Below are 21,631 nucleotides of genomic sequence, written 5' to 3'. Positions count from 1 at the left end.
TGCTTGGTAGAGAGAGAGAGAAGAAAAAAATAACTCTTTTGACTGTAGAGTTTGCAACTGAAAATGAATGTGATTCAGGGCTCAGGAAGTGAGCTAGCTGGCAGTGCTCCAGGCCTGGGGAGCTGACTTGAAGACGACAGGGCTGTGTCATGCCTTTCTGTACTGAGCAGGCTGGTTACTGCTTGGATTTATGGCCCTGAACTCTACAAGGTTAGGTTCGCACAGATAGAACCTATGTGCCGAAGGCAAGAGGATCAGGAATGTTCTGCTAAGAAGTCTCCATCGATCTACAGTGTCTGTAGTGTGCGTATCACCAAAGTGTCTAAATGCTGCTGACTGGGGGTTTATTGCTGGAAACTAACCAGCTAGACTCTGAAACCATCTGGAGCACAGGATCGCGGTTCTTAGAACTAATCCCTCTTCGGCACTGAAATGTCAAGGGAGGGACAGTTTCTCACCCTCAGTTTCCTTTGAGCTGCTCCTGGTGGGAAGGGGTACAAGAGCTGTTAAGTGGCACAAAGAAAGCAAAAATCCAGAGGTGGACTAGCAACACCCATAGGGACCTAGACTCCAGAGGCAGCGAGAGACGAAGGAGATGGGCTTGTGGTGTAAAAGCCAGCTCCAGAAGAAGGATGGGAAGTTCTGAGGTGAGGTGCTCACTTAGAAGCTTGGTGGCCCACTGGACTGGCCTGGAGATAAAGAGCTGCCAAAGCGCACTACAGTGTAGACTAGAGCTCTTTGATCCCAATGAGATTGGCCCCTGATGCCAGGTGAACTCATTTGCTAGGCGCAAACCTTGATCCTCCGTGTAACTGTGTGCCCTGGGCTAGTGTTGGCAATTGGAAGGGTTATGGAGTCCAGGCAAGCTCTGTACACCCTGTCTTCCTGACAGGCTGCCTCAAAGGGGCCCAGTGGAGGAGGGCCTGACTGCTGTTGGCCCTCTGTAGAGTAGTGGCAGCGAGTGGGGAATGTGGAACTTGAACATGTGGTGGCGAAGCAGGATCCACGGTGTCCTGGGATATACCAAGTAGGTGAACTAACAGAGGCCTCAAAAAAAGAGAGGGAACTTGGTCTGGGGAAGGCAGAGGTGCAAGAATGTGGCTTGTAATGGCTTAAAATTGGGTGGCACTGGAAATAGGAGCCAATCTGTCCTCAGTACCAAGAGGCTGCAGCTTTCCTTCCAATCTCAGTTTTCCTGGTCCCATATAGTTCTAAAATTTCTCCCTACCCAAGGAATTTGGACTTCATTCAGGTTGTTTGTCTCCCTTCATGCCCCCAGGTGGCTACAAGATGTAAAGTCTGCACACAGCATTAGGTGAAGAGAACATTGTTTGTGAACTAGCAGGGGAAGAGGGCTTTATCAATGGGAACCTCCTACCCACTTCCCGGGGAGAATACAGCCAAGGATATCTTCCTGTCCCCACAGTGATATTTGCTGTTGGAAACACTCCTCTGTGCCAGGCTTCTGCTGCCGAGCAAGACTGGCAGGCAGCCTGCTCGCTCAAATCTTCAGCACGTGTACCTGGCTAGGGCCTTAGTGTTCGTGTTTCGTGTTCTCAGGCTGGGCCCTTCTTAGTGGTGTGTGATGTAGTGAAATGTCTATAAGGGCTGCTTTGTCCTAGTGCTGATCAATAGTGAACGTTCGTGTGGGGGAGGGAAGAGAGTGTCTAAGGAGGAGCATAGTCCCTTATGCTCCAGCTTTAGTCACTCTCCTCATCATCCCGCTTCCTTCAAGGCTGTCCTGGTGTGTAAAGAGCAGGCTGTCCTGTTGCCTGTTTAATCATGACACTGTATTAGACAAGAGCAGTCACTGTGGCTGTATCCCTACCAGTCTCTTTATGGAGATACAGTCTTCACTGGCTAGGGGAGAGTTTTCTGCCCAAACCCTTTATGTGTTGGACTCACTGCAGGACCTTCAGCCAGGCTGAGAAGCCTTCAGAGCAGACATTTCAGGAATTGAATTTGTTGCATGTCCTGTTTTAGCCTGAAGAAGAGCTTTGTGTGGCTCGAAAGATTGTCTCTGTCACCAGCAGAAGTTGGTTCAAAACCCACCTTGATTTCGTTTTAGCCAGGCAGATAACAGAGCTGACAAAGAAGCTGAAGTATGCTGCTTCCAAACCTGTCCTTTTGCAGCAGAAGGATTAAGGCCTCTAAAGAGGAATACATGGTTAATTGTGTTGTCTTGTGCTGAAGCTTTTTGCCAAGAAGACTGAATAGCTCAGGGTATTGGAAATGGGATGCAGAATCTTTTGCCTCTAAGTTATCTGTTCACATCCAGATCTGAGCTGGTACTGTCTGAAGGTCATTGCTGTCCAGTAGTTTCTTGGTTTATGTGAAGTCAAATATTGTACATCTTTCTTCCCAGTGGATATGAGAGACAATGTAGCCTGGTGGATAGAGCATTGGACTGGGACTCGGGGACCCAGAAATAAAGCCCAGCTCTGCCACTGGGTGACCTTAGGTGCAAAGAAGAACTTTTCCTATCTGTGTAGCAGGCATAATGACACTGACCTCATTTGTAAAGTGCTTTGCGATCTACTGATGAAAAGCACTAGATAAGAGCTGTGAATTATTATTTACTGATAAGCCCACATTCCAGAAAACCCAACTAGTACAGGCACAAGTGGAGACCCCTTGTTTGTCTCAGTAGAAAGGCCAAAGCTTGAAGGATGAGGGACCTAAGCTGCTTTAACTCTCCTGCAAGGGAGCCCTCCAGGTCAGAGTGGAGCACACAGATGGCACTGCTGAATCCTGGGCTGTGGGTATAGGAGACAGCCAAGAGGTGTGGTGTAAGCACAGGATTGGGAATTTAAGTGCTGGGTTCTAATTCTAGCTATGTCCCTGGCTTTCTGTGTGACCTGGAGTGAATCATTTAACCCCTCTGGCACTGCTTCCAATTCTGTGGAAATGGAGATGATCCTAATCTGCTCCAGAGGGGCCTAGTGAGGACAATTGACAAATTATATCATATTAGTTATGGGATTTGAATGTGAAGTGCCGAGTGAGTGATTGGTAGTGTTACATATTGGAGTTCCAGACAGCTTTTCCTGCCTTTCACCAACACAACAGAGCAGCCCCTGTTTCGGCTCCTCCAGAAGCTCCTCCTGAGGTTCTGGCTGCACTTCTCCCCCCACCTGTTCCTCTGTGCACACCCCGTCTGTGGCCCCACAAAGTCGTGGGACCTCTTTGTCAACTACAATACCAGGGAGAGGATGTTGGCTGAGGAGGTGCTCTGCGATTGTGGGGCCTATTTCTGTTACTCCTCCGATCACGCATCCAGGCAGAGTTCCTCTGAGCTGCATCGTTAGACATCTTTGAGAAGCAGTGGGCACTGTCCGAGGTTCTCTGCTCAGGTTCCCTCTGTTTAGCAGTTTGACCTTCACGTCTGTTCCTGTTTTCTCATTTGTTGTCCCCTGTATTTAGTTGAGTCCTGGGCTCAGTAGCTCCTCCCTTAGGTTGGGAGAGGGGCTTTTAGCCATGGGTGGGCTTGTGCCTGCCCACATCCCGCAACCCAGTAGACCAACACAACAGAATGCAGTGAAAGGCGCCTGGGTCACATGTAGTGGAGCTTTTGGTGGACACCTGTAACCAGAGAACTGTACTGATGTGATTGAACCCCTTTCATTCAAAGAACCAAGCGGCCACAATAGGGTAACTGTATGGTCAGTAACCACCGACCTGCGTTGTGTCCAGACTGGGTGTGTAGAAGTGACATTTCCCTGGGCCTGATCCAAAACCCATGGACCAATGGGAATGTTTCCAATGACTTCAGTGGGAGTCCACATCCATATGGACCATATCCTCTTACCTGGTCTACCAAACACCCTACTGATATGACTGCTGCACAGTTCTGTCAAGCACGAGCTAATGTCTGATCTAGTGGCTCCCGCGCTTTGATGAACCGTGCTAAATAGAGCGAGTGTAACTTTCATTAATAGCCTTTTTGCCTTACACTAACTTCTCTTCTTCATAATCCCTCACTGTTGTTACCACCAATGCAGCTCCATCAGTGGCAGAGCTGACCTGCAATCTCACCCGTTAGGGTTTCTATCACTGTGAGATATGATCCTGCTCTGAATGAATCTAGGGGACATGGTGGCTAAAACGCCAGTGGCCCGTCGATAGCAGCATCCCAATGGTTCCGCTCCATCAGTGGAAAAAAACAGTGAGAAACTTGGGGAAAAGCCGTTGTAGAGCAGCCAAGAACGAAGGCTGTTCCTGCCAGGCTGGGCTTGGCCTGCTGCCATGAGGTGCATTGCTAAGTGTGGGAGCTTGATACTGAGCCTGAAGCCCGGCTAATTACAAGGGCAAGGACTGTTTTCTCAGCTTTCCAAGTGTTTTGCTATTTCCTCGACTCTCTGAGAGTGTTTCTAGAATCTCTGCGAAACAGCCTGAAGGGAGAATACTGTTTCCTTGTACTCCCCTCTCGGTCTTTCTGTTTCCATCTGTTGTCTCCTCTTCTGTGCTTAAATAGTGAGCTCTTTGGGGCAGTGACTGTCTTTTTGTTCTGTCTCTGTACAGCATCCAGCACAGTGGGGTCCTCCTCCATGGCTGGGGCTCCTCGGTGCTACGATAATATGAAGAAGAAGAAAATGTTTAATAAACTGCACCATATGAGCCTTCAGCCCTGATAACCCCAAAAGGCCGCCTGCTATCATTTGACCAGGGAGCCAGAGCTAAGTGAGATCTTCAGAGAGGATCAGAAAAAAAGTAAAATCTCTTAGAAATATGCCGACTGGCACAAATAGCAGGGAGATCAGGGCAGTTCTGTTCCTGGGCATGAGGCAGACGGCTGGTATCCAGAGCACTAATGCAGAGAAAGAAGGGATGGGTAGTGGGGATGAGGGTATTCAGCAGATTAACTGTGAAAGCCTCTCTTTAGTACCACCGCTACTACGGTGATGCTGTGTGTTATAACTCAGAGCAGTGCGCTATGGTTCTCCTGGGGGCCGCCAGCTGGAGCTGGCGTGTGTCACCGAGAGCTGGTTAGACAATGCCGCTGGGCCAAAGTCGTGGCTATTTCTGGATGGCTGCTCGGAGAGCTGCCAGCTTCATGCAGAATGGATTCGTGTCATCCTGCCTGCAGTGTGCAGATGAGTTTATTTGGCCTGTTTGTGTCTCTAGAGCAGGGCCAAAGCTGCGGGCTCTGCTGGTGTGTTGTCCACTCAGTAACATGGGGAATTTCACAACCCAGTTCTCCCAAGCAGCTGCTGGAGTCCTCACCGAATGTATTTGGGTGTTTTCGCATGTGTGCAGACATGGGCTGGACTGGGCAAGGGTCTGTCTTTCCCGTCCCAGCCCCTTGCCCTGCACAACCTGTGGCTCCCTCCCTTTCACCTCTTGTGAGCGTGGGGCCAGTTGGAAACCTCTTCCTCTCCTCCCCCCACTTACAAGTTCCACCCACCAGATAAGCTTCCTTCATTTGAGTTGCCAGCATGATGCACAGTTGACAGTAGATTGTGGAGATGATCCAGTCAATTTCAGCCAACTGGATTATGTGAGGCACTGTGTGTGTGAGAGAGAGAAGGTGTGGGAGGGGGAGTGCCAGCACTTCTGGGCACATAACTATACCCAGTTGTCTTGTGCTTTCCCCAGTCAGTAAATAGAAAGCTCTGGCAGACAGCACTGCTGGTAGGGTGCATAACTTACGCACACTTACATAGACAGTAGAATAGCTGCCGTTTGGCGCTGCCATGGTTCTTTAGTACCCATGTGCTCTCACTCTTTTTTCACTCTCATGGACTGATTAGAACACCTTGAATTCCTGGAGGATTCCTCAAGCTTTTCTTGAGCCTTTCCCTTTGTATCAAAAGCGTAGTACTTCTCTTTCATAGCTACTCTAACTTCTGAGCAGGGCGCCCTGTTCAGCTGTGGCCCCTCAGAGTTCTTCACAGCAAACGTGCAAGTGATGGACAAGTCACCTTGGGGTGGGGGGATTGATACTTCAGACATCAGGGGCTCATGTGGCCTGTGTAGAGTGTAAATGTACAAAGTTCTTCTGCTTGCTCATGTCTGTTCAATGTTAGGAGTATGTGTACTGCGCACCCATGCCAGAGATTGTTCCCTCAGTGATATCCATCGGGTCGGCTCTCATGCCCTCTGGTGCTGCGCGCTCATGCGCTGGAATAAGGGTGCCGCTGGCCACACACCCGCTCAGTTCCTTCTTACTGCCCAGAACGGTTGCCTGTTTCGACCCTTCTTGCTTTGGCAAGGCCTCTTCCCAGTGGTTTTTGGACTCTAACTCTTAGTTTCTTCGTTTATTGTAGTTAAGTGTGTATAGTTATTGTAATTAGTGTTAGTGTCCATAGTTAATGTAAATAGATAGGGACTATCGAGAGTCGTCTTCGCCCCAGGGGCTGGGCATGCCCTGGTTCCCAGGCGTCAAACCATGTGCCTCCTGTGGCAAACCAATGCCCGTGAGAGACCTGCACTCCGGCTGCTTGAAGTGCTTGGGGGACGTGCCGGGAAGGGGCTGCAGCTCTGTGGCTTATTGGCAGCTGGGGATAGGAACTGGAGGATAATATTTGCTCTCTCAGCTATTTTAGTGCACTGGGAACTCATGTTCAATTGGTTTCCATCATAACACCTAGTCCCTTTGAGTCACTGCTTTCCAAAATGGTTTCCTGTCCTGTTAATGTGGCTTACATTCATTTTTCCTAGATGTATTTATTTATAATACCTTGTATTTATCTGTATTAAAATGCATGTTCAAGCAAGCCCTGTTTACCAAGTGATCCAGATCGCTCTGTAGATCTTGACTTATCCTCTTCATTATTTACCATTCCACTGATCTTAGTTTCATCTGCAGATTTTACCAGCAATGATTTATATTTTCTTGCAGATCATTGATGAAGATAGTGAATAATATTGGGCATGGATAACTTGCACCCAAGAATCCTAAAAGAATTGGCTGAGGAGATCTCTGGCCCACTGGTGTTCTTTTTAAATAAATCTTGGAATACCAGGGAAATTCTAAAAGGCTGAAACAGTGTGCTAATGTTGTGCCGATACTCAAAAAAAAAAAAAAAGAAAAAGAAAAAGAAACTGGGTTGACTGTGGTGACTCTAGGCTGATTAGCGTGACATCAGTCCTGGGCAAAATAGTGGAAAAACTGATCCAGGATTCAACTGATAAAGAATTAAAGGATAGGAATGTGATTAATGCCAGTCAGCATGGTTGTTTGAAAAATAGGTCTTGTCAAACAAATCTAATTTCATTCTTTGAGATTACAAATTTGATGGATAAAGGTAATTTTAGATACATTTTTGTGAGGCATTTAACTTGATACTGCACACCATTCTGAATAAAAAATTAGCACTATGCAGTATCAATAAAGCACATGTTAAATGGTTTAAGAGCTGGCTAACAGATATCAAAAAGTAGTCATCAGTGGGGAATCGTCATCAAATGGATGTTTTTCCAGTGGGTTCTCCAAGGATTGGTACTAAGCCCAGTGCTATTCAACGTTGTCATCAATGAGCTGGAAGTAAATATAAAATCACTGCTGTTATAATTTGCAGCTGACACAAAGATTGGCACAGTGGTAAATAGTGGTGAGGACAGGCTGGCCAGACATGGCAATGTGGGTCGCTTGGTAAATTTGGGCCCATTCAAACAAAATGCATTTTAATGCCAGATGCAAAGTTACCACTCTAGGAACAAGACACGGTGGCCAAACCTACAGAACGGGGCTGTATCCTGGAAAGCAGTGAAATCCTGAAAAGGATTCAGGGATTGTAATGGACACCAACAACTCAACATAAGCTCCCAGTGTGGTGCTGTGGCAATCCTTGGATGAATAAACAAAGGAGCAGCAGCAGCAGCAGCAGCAGCGAGGTGGTTTTACCTCTGTATGTGGCATGGGTGAGACTGCTCCTGGAATATAGCATGCAAGGCTGGTGTCTGCATTTTAAAAAGGCTGTAAAAATTGGAAGGCACGCAGAAAAGAGCTACAGAAATGATTAGAGGAGTAAAGGAAATGCCTCACTGTGAGAGATCTCAACAATCTCTTTAGTGCAAGTCAGACTTAGCTGATCACCATTGTCCCTTCTGGCCTTCAAGTCTGAGTCTGTTGAGAGGTGACTTGATGGGAGTGTATAAATAGTTTCACGGAGAGTAAATACTGGTTACTGAAGAGCTCTTTAACCTTGTGGAGAAAGGCAGAACAAGAACCAGAGGCTAGAAGCTGAAGCCATATAAATCCAGTTTAGGAATAAGAAGAAAAGTTTTAATTGTGAGGGTTATTAACCACTGGAACAAACTACCAAGGGAAATGGTGGATTCCCATCTCTTGCTGTCTTCATACCAAGCCTGGATGCCTTTTTAGAAGATGTTTAGCCAAACAAGTTATTGGGCTCAATACAGGGGTTACTGGGTGAAATGTAATGGCCTGTGGTAGACAGGAGGTCAAACTAGATGATCTAATGGTCCCTTCTGGTCTTAAACTTTATGAATCATAGAGTGGACAGGGCCTGCCATCTAGAATAGCTGTTCCATGGAACAGGAAGTTCCCAGTGCCACAATTAATCTTTTCTTGTGTGTGTGTGTCCAGATATTGGGAGGTCGTGTGCTCTAGAGGTTAGGAAGGGGGCAATGGAAGTTAGAACGCTTGGGATTTATTCCCAGCTCTACTACCGGCTCTGTCATTTTGGGCAAGTCACTAAAGCTCTGAGGCCCAGATCCACTAAGGCTGTGTCTGTGCTGCAGTTAGACACCTGAGGCTGGCCCCTAGCAGCTGACTCAGGTTTGCGGGGATCAGGCTCGGGGGCTGTTTAATTGTGGTGTAGTCATTTGGACTCGGCTGGAGCTCTGGGACCCTCCCACCTTGGTCCTGATGAGGGGGCGTGTCATAAACCCTGCCCTCTCCCAGACTTAGGCACCAAAGTCCTGGCTGCAGGGGAGTGCCAATTTCTGCTTGCAATCCGTAGTCTGTAGTTCAGTGGGGAGAGCACCCGCCTGGGAGCTGGGAGACCCAGGACCCGTTCCCTTGCTCCAGTCACTATTTAACTATATATTCACAGTGGAACAGCTTCAACAAGAGAGACTGAGGGTGCCCCACACAAGAATACCCCAGAGCTCCATGGGTAGAGCGCTTGCTTGAGAGGGGGGAGACCCCTCTACAGATCCTTTCTCCCCCTCAGACAGAGGGCAGAATTGGACCAGGTGAATGCTGTAACCACTGGGGTACAAGCTGGGCACCACCACTTCCTCCGCCTCCATTTTGAACACTGTCTGATCTGATAGGGCAGGCGTGCTCTGAGCACACCTACTGGATTAGATAGACGCTTCTCTGCCTTGTCTTCTCCCAGTTTGTGGATCGCACTGGGGCTCAGGTGGGAGGCAGGCATCCAGTCACCTAGAGGGAGGCAACAGCGCACATGCCCAGAAGCAGAAACATAGGTGCTGAGGGAACTTTCACATTGAAAATGTCAGCACCGTGTGAGATTAGGATGCAGCTGAGCAGGAGTTTGTGGACTGCAGTGGAGTCTAAAACTGGGAGTTAGACCCATAAATCCCTTTGTAAATCTGGGCCTCAGTGTCTAACTGTGACTCTCAGTACAATACACAGCACCTCCCAGGGTGTGCCCTGGGGGACGATGAACACCTGTGAAACCTGTTAAGGTCCTTGGCTGAAAGGCCCCATGAAAGGGCTGAGTGTAACTGTTACTGTCGTTTAGGGCACTTGAGAATGTTGCCTTGAGTGGTGTAAATGTGAGATCCATCTGCAGAGCGAAGCTGAGCAATTCTTGGCAATGCTGTATCTCCCTCAAGGCTGGTTTTTGTTTAACTGTTTTATTTTCCTAAATAGAAAAACATAAAAAAACGCCAGCTGAGCAGCCGCAACTTAAACTAGCGGCTTCATCAATAACATCCAAAGCCCATGGAACTCACCCAAACACATGCAAACGTTAATTAAAATAAGAAAGCAGTTATAAAATTCTAAGCCTTTAAGAAATGGAACACTCTTCCTTTAAATATTCATAATCCCCGTTTAATTGAGTGGAACATTTTGTACATGTGGTGAATCGTAGACCCAGTTCAGCACACACTTTGAATTTCTAGCCACGCTTACACTTCGAGTGCTCCGGAAAGGCTTCAATGGGATGTGTCAGACTTGATCTGTCCAAAGCAGGTTGCAGAGGTACACACAAGTGCAGGATAGAAGTCAGCGCGCAGGATGTGAAGTGCCCTGACTTTTGTATTGAGAGTGCTGCTGAGCAGTGGGTGGAAGTGCGTGGCAAAGCACCTCGTGATTTCCAGCAAACAAAAGCATAACCAGATCCAGACTGGATCCTCTTAGCTCAACAAGAAGTTGAGCTTGATGCAGGAATTAGTAGGTGAAGTTCTCTGACCTTTGTTATGCAGAACAACAGACTAGAAGATCATGATGGTCTCTTGCCATCTTAAAATCTAGGAATCTGCTGATTCCATTCAGTGCCTTGTCTCCGACACACCAACTCGTTGATGTCAGGCGTATACTGAACACTAATCCTTCTGCAGTTCCAGTGCTTTACCACCGTTGCATGATTGAGACTTTGCCTCCAGCACATTCTGAACAGGATTTTCTGTGGAAAGTGCATGGTAAACTTGCTCATTTTCACTGAATCTCTCTCTAATCTGTCTTCTGGGTTGGATCCCTCCCATGCCATGTGAGTGGCAGGGGGCAGGATCTGCCAGTCAGGGCACTCACCACAGGAAGGAGCCACCCACCACGTTCTCCTTCCAAGAAGAGTTGTTTCAGAGCCATTTTAGTAGCGAGAAGGTTAAATAAAGATGGGTGAACTGTTTGGACCCCTGGGACAGAACCAGTCTCTTACATGTGTGTTTGATCAGAGGGCGCACGCCACTCACTGGTCATCATTAGAAAGCCAGTTACCAACAATTACCACATGATGGCATCAGAGAACTCAGTATTTCCCTTTGCTTAGACAGGGATCTCAGATACTGAGACATGGTAACTGCTGGTAAATGCTGACTGGTTAATGGCTACTGCTGTGTCTCAAGGGAGGGGCAGTGACAGATAAAGAAGGGTTTCCTATCTCCTAATGTATTCTGCTACATAGCTTTTTGTTTGTATTGCACTGTACTAGTCCTAGCAATACTGTATCTCTGCTTTTAGTTTGATACTAAATTCGATTTATTTAACTTGGGCCCTCAGTTTCCTATTTTCAGTGTGCCACGGATATTTATTTTGGTGACATGACTGCATTGTAGAAATTGTCTAAGGGGAAGCTGGAGGTTTTGACAGTTGGGTAGACGGTTGGAGCTTTCAGCACTTGGCAAGGCACGGGGGAGTGATTTATGGCTGTGGGATAAGCACACTTGCTGGATGTTGCAACTAAAATATTCAGCAGAGCAATAGTTAATGTTGGCATTTAAAGCGTCACAGTTAAGTTTTTGGAGTTCACACTCCTTTAAAGTGAGTGGGATGGTTCACACCTTTCAGAGCTGAGATATGCAGACATCGCTGCATCAGCTACTCTTGGGGTACGTTTAGAAGATGTTCTTTTCAACAGGAAGGGCTAGAAACAAAAAACAAACAAACAAAAAGCTTTGATTCTGTATAAGTTCCACAGCTGCAAAATTGAGGGAGACCTGGCTTACAATAAAGATGGCAGGTAGCAGGTAAATAATGAAGTGTCAGTGGCTCTGACCATTCATGAATCGTACAGCTAGCTATGTGGATGAGTGCTGTGGTTGCATAATCAGAGCTCACATACAAGTGGCAGTTGCCCTCCATTCTGACATTTTGTAGCATGGCTAAATCTTGTTCCCTATAAAATATGTAGGGAACTCTCTCCTCCTCTCCTCTCCTCTCCTCTCCTCTTACAAAATCTAATAAACTACGTTTCGCTCCAGCATGTGGTCGTGTTCCTTAAGGTTCCAGTTAACACAACTTCAGGAAGCCAGGAAAGAGACCCACTACCAGGAAAGCCCCTGAGGCCATGACATGTATCCACAGCAGTGTGGTAAGCCAGACTGTGAAGTGATCCTGCCACTCCACTCCGTGCTGATTAGGTCTCAGCTGCAATGTTGTGTCCAGTTCTGGGTGCCACATTTCAGGAAAGATGTGGACAAATTGGAGAAAGTCCAGAGAAGAGCAACACAAATGATTAAAGGTTTAGAAAACATGACCTATGAGGGAAGATTGAAAAAAATGGGTTTGGTTAGTCAGGAGAAGACTAAGGCCTAGTCTACACTTACCTGGAAATTCGGCAGCAGTCGACAGGAGTTATGCAAGCTACGCAGAGTAGTGTGTGTAGCTCCTGTTAACTTTGTAACTTCCCTTTAGTGTGTTGTCTTCATGGCACTGCGCCTTTTGAGGAGGTGGTTTAATTGAATCGACTTCCAGATCGGTTGAACTGGTTTTCACTTCCGCTCAGTCGATCCAGATAGTTGGATCTGATGGGGGCGAATTTGCTGCCGTCAGTGTGTACGTAGCCTGAGGGGGGACATAAGTTTTCAGGTACATAAAAGGTTGTTACAAGGAGGAGGGAGAAAAATTGTTCTTCTTAATCGCTGAGGACAGGACAAGAAGCAATGGGTTAAATTGAAGCAAGGGTGGTTTAGGTTGGACATTAGGAAAAGCTTCCTAACTGTCGGGGTAGTTAAGCACTGGAATAAATTGCCCAGAGAGGTTGTAGAATCTCCATCCTTGGAGGTTTTTAAGAGCAGGTTAGACAAACATCTGTCAGAGATGATCTAGAAAATACTTAGTCCTGCCTTGAGTGCAGGGGTCTGGACGAGAAGACCTCTCGAGGTCCCTTCAGGTCCTACATTTCTATGATTCTATGACTATATCAGTTTGTCAGAAAAGAGTCTCATTGAAACAGCTATTCCAGTTCCACGTACCACCAAGTATTAATATTTAACTTCGACATTACTGTATGGGCCCCAGAGCAGCCCAAGACTTTCCTTGATGTCACTAAGGCCTGGATTGATCACAGGTTTAACCTAGCGGCAGTACAACCACCTGTAGCTGACATCATAGTCATCTGGAAAATAACCAGCCATTTCAAACACTCAGTTTGCATTGCGCTTGTGCTTTTTTGTCTGGATAAGTTATGATTGCATTGCTAATATGATCTTCCAGACATGTAGTAATAAAACTTGATCACCCCACTCACACACCCATTCTCTGCACATCTTACCAATACATAAAGACCTTATTTTAAAAGCTAAATTAGGTTGCTGAGTGACTGTGTGCTGACATTTCACATTATTTACAAAAGCCAAGCACATAAAAAAAGGAAATTAAAAGTGAAGTCTTCATAAATCTCACATTATCCATATACTCAGCACAGTGAGCCCAGTTCAGGGATGCCCTGCACGTGTTGTAGTTGTTTATCCCACTGCAGGGTAAGTATAGAGTGGGTCTAAAACGCCCTGTCAGCAGTGTAGTGTTTCACACCCACTCTGCACTGGTGTAAATGATTCCAACAGGTGCCGGGTAAATGGGGAGTCAGACAGTCAGACTGCTAAGACTCCCAGCAGTCCAGGCACCAAGTGCAGCAAGTCTCTTTATCTCACATAAGCTGAAGGGGAGAGAGAGAATGAGCGAGTTGCTCGATGTCCCAGGGATTCATGGCTGAGATGGGATTGCAACCCAGAGCCTTGTCTGCTGTGTCCACTCGACAGTGAGCTAACCTCGCCTCTGCCAGGGCCTGGGTGTAGCATGGTGTTCCCAGGGAGGGGACTGGAGTCCCTTCACCCTGCTAGCTTCAGCCCATACCAGAGACGCTCGTACAGCTGCACAGCTGGTGCCATTTTAAGGCACTTGGAAGAGAGGAAGAAGATCAGGAACAGTCAACATGGATTCACCAAGGGAAAGTCATGCCTGACCAATCTGATTGCTTTCTATGAAGAGGTGACTGGCTCTGTGGATGTGGGGGAAGCGGTGGACGTGATATACCTTGACTTTAGCAAAGTTTTTGATAGGGTCTCTCACAGTATTCTTATCAGCAAGTTAAAGAAGTGTGGGTTGGATGAATGGACTATAAAAAGGACAGAGAACTGGCTAGAGCATAGGGCTCAATGAGTAGTGATCAATGGCTCCACGTCTAGCTGGCAGCCGGTCACAAGCGGAGTGCCCCAGGGGTCGGTCCTGGGGCCGGTTTTGTTCAACATCTTTATTAATGATCTGGAGGATGGGGTAGATTGCACCGTCAGCAAGTTTGCAGATGACACTAAGCTAGGGGGAGTGGTAGATACCCTGGAAGGTAGGGATAGGATACAGAGTGACCTAAACAAACTGGAGGATTGGGCCAAAAGAAATCTGATGAGGTTCAACAAAGAAAAGTGCAGAGTCTTGCACCTAGGACGGCAGAATCCCATGCACAGTTATAGACTGGGGACCGACGAGCTAGGCAGCAGCTCTGCAGAAAAGGACCTGGGGGTAACAGTGGATAAAAAGCTGGATATGAGTCAGCAGTGTGCCCTGGTTGTCAAGAAGGCTAATGTCATATTGGGCTGCATTAGGAAGGGCATTGCCAGGAGATCGAGGGAAGTGATCATTCCCCTCTATTTGGCATTGGTGAAGGCGCATTTGGAGTATTGTGTCCAGTTTTGGGCCCCCCACTACAAAAAGGATGTGGACAAGTTGGAGAGAGTGCAGCGGAGGGCAACAAAATGATGAGGGGGCTGGAGCACAGGACTTATGAGGAGAGGCTGAGGGAACTGGGCTTGTTTAGGCTGCAGAAGAGAAGAATGAGGGGGGATTTGATAGCAGCTTTTAAGTACGTGAAAGGGGGTTCTAGGGAGGATGGGGCTAGGCTGTTCTCGGTGGTGGCAGATGACAGAACAAGGAGCAACGGTCTCAAGTTGCAGTGGGGGAGGTCTAGGTTGGACATTAGGAAAAAGATTTTCACTAGGAGGGTGGTGAAGCACTGGAATGGGTTACTTAGGGAGGTGGTGGAATCTCCATCTTTAGAGGTTTTTAAGCTGCGGCTTGACAAAGCCCTGGCTGGGATGATATAGCTGAGGTTAGTCCTGCTTTGAGCAGAGGGTTGGACTAGATACCTCCTGAGGTCCCTTCCAACTCTGTGATTCTATGAAAATCGAGAGGGCTGTGTGACTGACATCCTTCCGCCCAGGTAAAGCTCTTGCTGTTGTGGCAGGTAGCTGGAGTTCATGGACTCAGTGCAATGCACACACTGGAGTCTCCCGGCTCTGCCCTTTCACACAGCCCAGCTGCCTGGCCTCCATTCCATCAGCGATTCCTGACTCGGGGCATTCTGCGCTGGTTCGTTTGTGGCAGTTGCGTTTGCAGCAGCAAGGTCTGGTGTCTCCCTCCCTGGATGTCATGGGGGAGCTGCTCACCCCACTCCTGCCTTAGCGGTTTCCTCAGGCTGTGGTGCGAGGAAGGCTTGGGCAGCTGCCTCAAGCAGCCTTGAAGCTGAAGTCTCCAGCCTACGCCTAGAACAGCCTCTGTACGTAGGAGATGCTGGCAGCATCTCTGGAGTGGATGCTGAGTAAAGCCTGTGAGACAGCTGTGTCTGGGGTGCAGGCTAGGCCTCCCCACTCCCGTGTCAGACACCTGTAATCCTCTCTTGGGCAGAGACAGGTGATGGGGTGATCTACAAGTGACTGATCAGCTGATCCATGACGCCATTTCCCCTGGCTGTGGCTGACTGGCACGTTCATCCGGATTCTCATAGTTGCACAAGGGTCAGCCCCCTTTCCACACATTCTCCAGAGGTTGCAATCAATATCATGGCTGCCCCTTAGGGGGTGAGAGGTCTGGAGTCTGCCCCTGTGAGCAAAGACTGAAGAGATGGGAAGCAGGAATTAGGGTGGCTATAAACTACTGCTGCAGGAGGCCATTATTACCAGACATGCCTGCCAGGAACAGCTTAACCTTTGGAGCTGCCCAGAAAGGGAGTGAAGGGGGAGTCACACCCCTGACCGGGAAAGATTTGTCTCTACTTTAACAAGCTAATAAATCATCCCATCCCTCTCTCCTGGGAAGCAGTGACTCTGAAAAAGGCTTGGGGGTCATGGTAGATAATCAACTAATGTGAGCTCCTAGTGCAGCGCTGGACAAAAGGGCTAATGCAATGCTTGGCTGCATAAACGGGAGTCTGGAGTAGGGGTCAAGAGGTTATTTTACCTCTGTATTTGGCACTGGTGTAACTGCTTCTGGAATACGGTTTCCAGTTCTGTTGTCTGCACTTCAGAACGGATGTTGATAACTTGGAGAGGGTTCAGAGAAGAGCCATGAGGATGGTGGAAAACATGCCTTATAGTGACATTTGATCTCAGTTTATTAGCTTAGCAAAGAGAAAGTTAAGGGGTGACTTGAGCACAGTTTATAAGTACCTACACGGGAAACATGTTTGATAATGAGCTCTTGATCCAGTAGACAAAGGGATAACCACATCTAGTGGCTGGAAGTTGAAGCTAAACAAAATCAGAGTAGAAATATGGTGCAAATTTTTAACAGTGAGGGTAGTCAATCATTGGAACAACTTAGCAAGTGTTGTGGTGGATTCTCAATCACTGATCATTTTAAAATCAAAATAGAATGTTTTTCTAAAACGATCGCTCTAGCTCAAACAGGAATTAATTCAGGGCAGTTCTGTGGCATGTGTTGTACAGGAGGTCCGACTAGATGATCACAGTGGTCCCTTCTGGCCTTGGGCTCTATGAATCTTTGAATCTATAACCCCTTCCTGCAGCTGATCTCTGTTCCTGAGGCAGATCCATTTCCACAGTCTTCCTTCCAACCCCCACATAAGGACTGCAGCATTTTTCAGTCTTCAATTTAATTACTTTTCAGAATGTTCCCTGATAGATCTCAATCATCCTCTACTCATCATCTGCATGCCTTAAACCCTAGGTGGTTTTCAGGAAAAGTTCTCATTGTTCTACTATAGCTGTGGATTCTCCTGCACCGTACCCTGTAGCATCTCTTGCTGGGACAGGCTGGGGATGAGCCCCTCACTATTCCCGTACAGCACCTCCTGGTGTCAGGAATAAGGGCCCGCAGCTGGGCTGGACCAGCTAGCTAACCACAGATGAAACCCCTAAACCACCAGGTCACCTGATTGGCTGAGTAGCGTTGCCAGGAGTGCTCTTAGCCCAGCACTTGGCCAATGGCTGCTCTGCGTTTTTGCCCACAGCTGCAATCACTCGTCTGCCTGCCTTGTTCCCAGCGTGCTCCTGCCGTGCTCCACCCCTGCTCCCCAGCTCAGTTCTGACGTGTGGTTCCCGACGCTGGCTCCAACTACTAGACTGGCCCACCGCTGCACAGACCACAAGGCTGGACTGCCCGCGCTCTGGTCCATGACAATTTGAGCAGCTCACCCAAAAAGGAGAGTAGGAACAGATTGGTTCCTGGAACGGATCCCGCTATGGCCAGCATCCCCCTTCAGAGACAATGGGCACCTTACGGAACCTGTCGATGCAGGTTGCCCTCCTGCAGGTGTAGAACGTTATGCTGCAGGCGCAGGCCGCATCACCCGTGACTCCTCCTGCTTGGGAAGCTAAAATTCCTCAGCCAGACAAGTTTGGCAGTGACTGCAGCCAGTTCTGTGGGTTTTTGAACCAGTGCTGGCCCCTATTCCTGCTGTGTCTGCAGTCTTTCCCCACTGATGAGTCTTAGCATTGGCCTGCTGACCAGGAGGCGTTGGCCTCCCCGCTCTTGGAAAAGTATAGTCCTCTCCTGAAGCAGTTTGAGGGCTTTGTTCGAGCCTTGGCAGTAGTTTTGATTACCTGAGCTGTGTACCCACAGCCGTGGCCACGCTCCAAACCCTGAGGCAGGGACACCAGTCAGTTGGTAATTACGCTGTGGAGTGCCAGCACCTGGTAGCTGACACTGCATGAACGGAGGCTGTGCAGCTCTACCGCTTCCAGCTCAGCCTCGAAGGTGAGATCAAAGACGAGCTGGCTCTGGCCCAGGGCCACCAGCCTCGCTGGACACCTTGATCAGGCTCAGTATGAAGATTGACGACTGCCTGGCAGAGCACCTCCTAGAAAGAAGATTGATGTCCCAACTTCCGCTGGTCTCACAAGGTCCGGTCTGCCCCTCCCTGGTATCTGCAGTCGCAGACTGGGCTGCCCACCTACACAAAGGGTATAAAGAGCTCAAGGAGCAATGACGATCTCTGTAGGAAACTTGCAAACACCATTCTGACCAGGGCTGTCGGATCGCCTCCAGCCTAGACATGCAGGACAAGGTCTGGCAATCTACCCGGAATCTCACGTTGGCCTGCCTGTCAGCCAGGCTTGATCACCAGTACCTGGGCCCATTCACATCTTGGAACAAGTCAGTCCTATAGTCTTCAAGCTGCTACCTGCTTTGCTCAAGATCCATCTGGTATTTCACATTTTCCTCCTTTAGCCCCATCCTGAGACTATGCTTCCTAATCACTCCAGATCACCACCATTGCTCAGAATCCTTTGAGATTATTTACTCCAACAAACCTTTTCCTCCCAGTGAGTTGGGGAAAACTCCAGTAACTGGTGGTTGGGAGGGCTACAGTCCAGATGACTGTCCTTGAGAACCGGCTGAAAACATCCATGCCATGGACCTGCTGCAGAGCCTCCACCTGGCTCATGCTGAGAAACCAGGTCTGACAGCCCGTGGAAGGGCCCTCGAAGGGAAGGGGACTGTCAGGAAAGAGGGCCTGATACCCACTAGCTGACCACAGTTGAAACCCCTAATTGGCCACATTGCCTGATTGGCTGACGGGCATTGCCAGGACTGCTCAGAAGCCCAGCACCTGGCCTGTGGCTGCTCAGTGCTTATGCCCACAACTGCAGTTGCTCATGTTCCTGCCCTGTGCTCAGCCTTGCTCCAGCCCTGCTCCCGTGCTCAGTGGCTGACTCCTGACTCCAGTTCTGGGTCTTGGTTCTTGACTCTGTCTCAGACTCCTGGCTCTGACTATGGGGCTGGATTTCCACTCCTCTGACCACTAGGTCACCTACCCATGCCCCAATCTGTGATAAAGACTATGCTCCAACACAGCCATTGCTCTTGCTGGGGGAAACTGGGAATGAATTACCTACAGCCAGTGCTCCTGCATTGCCTCCCACAGTGCCCCCTCTTGGGAAAGATGGGGATGAGCTCTCACAAAGCCAACTCCTGCACTATTTGCCATAACAGTGGGTGAGCTACCAAGGCCCAGATTCTCAAAGGTATTTAGGCTGCTAACTTTCATTGACCTTTGAGGATCTGGGCCCACGTTCCTACAGCTGGGGTTCTTGTGTCATTCTCTGTGTACCTGTCACACTGCCAGAGCTTGCAGCTCCACAAGCCCCCATGGGCTAGAAGAAAAATGGCATCCCAAACACTAGCCCAGTGAAGCAATGGGAACAAGTAAAGCATTACGGGCTGCACAGAGGGTAGCAAGTTCTTCTGTGCTCTGCAGCATGGAGCATGGTGCTGTATAGAGCAGGGTGGGTAGGAGGAGAAGTGAGACAAATTCAGGATTTTGTTTCCTTCTAAATTTGAAACACCATCCATGCGTCACATTTCAGTTTTTTTCTGCCAGCTCGATAGTTGATCCAAAACCAGGAGAGGAAGAAATCGCAACAATTGTATTGAGATTTTCCCCAGGATTTTTTCCTTCTAAATTTCATAATTTTATCAAAATTCAAATCATTTCAACAAGCTCTACTTCCATATTCTTGCCACACTAGATATTTTCCTAACACCAAGGAAGACATGGTCTCGGCTTCCAAGAAGGTACAGTGTAAATGGACACAGACCAGTGTGGGGAATGGGTGTAATGTACAAGCATAGCGATTAGCTTAATGCTAGGTACACCGCTTTTTAGTTACATGTTTTTCCTCGTTTCTTTTAAATTGAACACATTAAAATCCCTCCCCCCCATACCAGTAATCACCATAGTTCTCTCCCTTTATATAGATGAACAGTGTATTCATGAGCAAGATGGATGAATGTGCTAGTTTCTTGGAGGAGTCTTAGAAGAAGTCAGTCTTTATGAGAAATGTAAACAAGGAGAGAGAAGTGGTTTTGTTGGACCAGATCAAGAAGAGTGCTCCATGCCAAGGGCAGGGCCCCCACATGGCGGGGGGAAGGGTACACTTTACCAGGGCCCAGAGGCCCTGGGGGGCCCAGCCCAGGTTGCAACCCCCATTACCATGAGGAAAAAAAATTGTCATGGCTCATGAGATTGTACGTATGGGTTGAGGAATTGTGGTGTGTGTGTGGGACGGGGCCTGTGTTACAAGTTTTTACTGGGCCTGAAAAAATTATGCTTGAGCCCTGGCAAAGGGGGTGGTTTGAAGAACAGCAGTGGTGTCTCTGTGAGAGGTAGACTATTGGGACAATGAAGCTGGCATCATAGAATCAGAAATACAGGGCTGTAAGGGACCTCGAGAAGTTGTCCAGTCCAACTCCTGACTAAGTTATTCATACAGCACTGTAAGGGTGGAGCTCCTTGTCCGGAGGATGTTTCAGCCGAAAGGCGGAAGGCCCAGAGCAGAACGGTCACAGAACAGTGCAGCTGGGACACTTGACAGAAGCAGTGGTGTGGCCGAAGGTTTTCTCCATGACCCTAAGTGTTGACATCTGGATCTACATTTGCAAAAGAATTTTTCAGTGTGCCTCCATTTGAAACATCCATTGGTGTCTCACGTTGGTCTCCCAAAACCTGATGCACCCCAAAATTAATGGCATTCCTGAAAATGTAGGCCTTATTTATTTATTTATTTTTCATAGATGTTTAAATTCTAGATGTTTAAAATATTAATCATCTGAGCTGGGTCAATTGACCTCCTGCCTCTATGAGAGTGTGAACAGATGAGTGACAAACTGCGGGGAGAAGGGGCTGATGCAGAAAAACAAGGACGTTTGAGAAAATGGATGGGAGGGAAAAAGGGACTGTCCCCTTTGGGTTGGCAAGTGAGGAGTGTGTTTTGATACCGGGGCAGACTGACCTTGCAGCATGGAGAGCCCAAAGAAGGAAGTGGGAATGAACTGCATGTGCCAGCTGCCGGCAACTGGGCCGTGACTTCATTTAGGTTGGGCAGCACCTTGAGTGGAGCATGTCATCTTATTTGGTCCGGACATGAGCTAGCACTTTGGGCTGTGGATAGCAGCTCCAGTCAGTAAGGATCGAGGGTGGAAGCTGCACCTCGCAGCTACAGTCTGTTGAACAGTTGTGGGCACTGCAAGTTTGACTTTTTGCCTGCAAGTGCCAGCAGGGGATTTGGAGGAGCGCTGCCTCTGTGACTGTCAGGTGGGTGCTGACTGGCCCTCCTGTTTGGAGTGTTCTCTCTGCATTCTGCGTACTCCAGGACCGGACACCACACACGACAGGCCAGTTAACTACCATGAAGAGGTAGGACTAGAGCCTTGCTCCTCACGGAGTTCAGTGCTGGTTGAGCAGGCCACCTAACTTAAGCCAGAATGCCCCACGTGTTAGGGGAAAGGATGGTCTTTCGGCTAAAGCATTGGACTGGGAATCAGGAGATTTAGGTTCCTACATGACATGTAGAAAAATGATCTGCGTCCGCGGTTCTGAGCTCTCCAGTTAGTGTACGGCGAAGGTTGCTGCTACCTGGGGATGGCGGTGTTTACAGATAGAAGCCACTCCTATTCTGATCCACATCTGTCTGTGCAAATACTTACTCCGTCGTAACCTTGTGTAAACGATGATCATCT

The 21,631-nt window shown here is 48.3% G+C and overlaps 1 protein-coding gene across 3 annotated transcripts in view; it reads left to right on the top strand.

Moving 5' to 3' along the window:
- Positions 1-21,631, top strand: part of SCMH1 (Scm polycomb group protein homolog 1) — a 116,246-nt gene that overhangs the window by 59,398 nt on the left and 35,217 nt on the right. The gene's annotated exons all lie outside the window — the stretch shown is intronic.

Source organism: Emydura macquarii, unplaced genomic scaffold, assembly GCF_026122565.2.
Source record: "Emydura macquarii macquarii isolate MOO-44397 ecotype Brisbane River unplaced genomic scaffold, CSIRO-AGI_Emac_v2 contig_3113, whole genome shotgun sequence".
Classification (NCBI taxonomy): Eukaryota; Metazoa; Chordata; order Testudines; family Chelidae; genus Emydura; species Emydura macquarii.
This window is presented reverse-complemented; position numbering and strand designations above follow the sequence as displayed.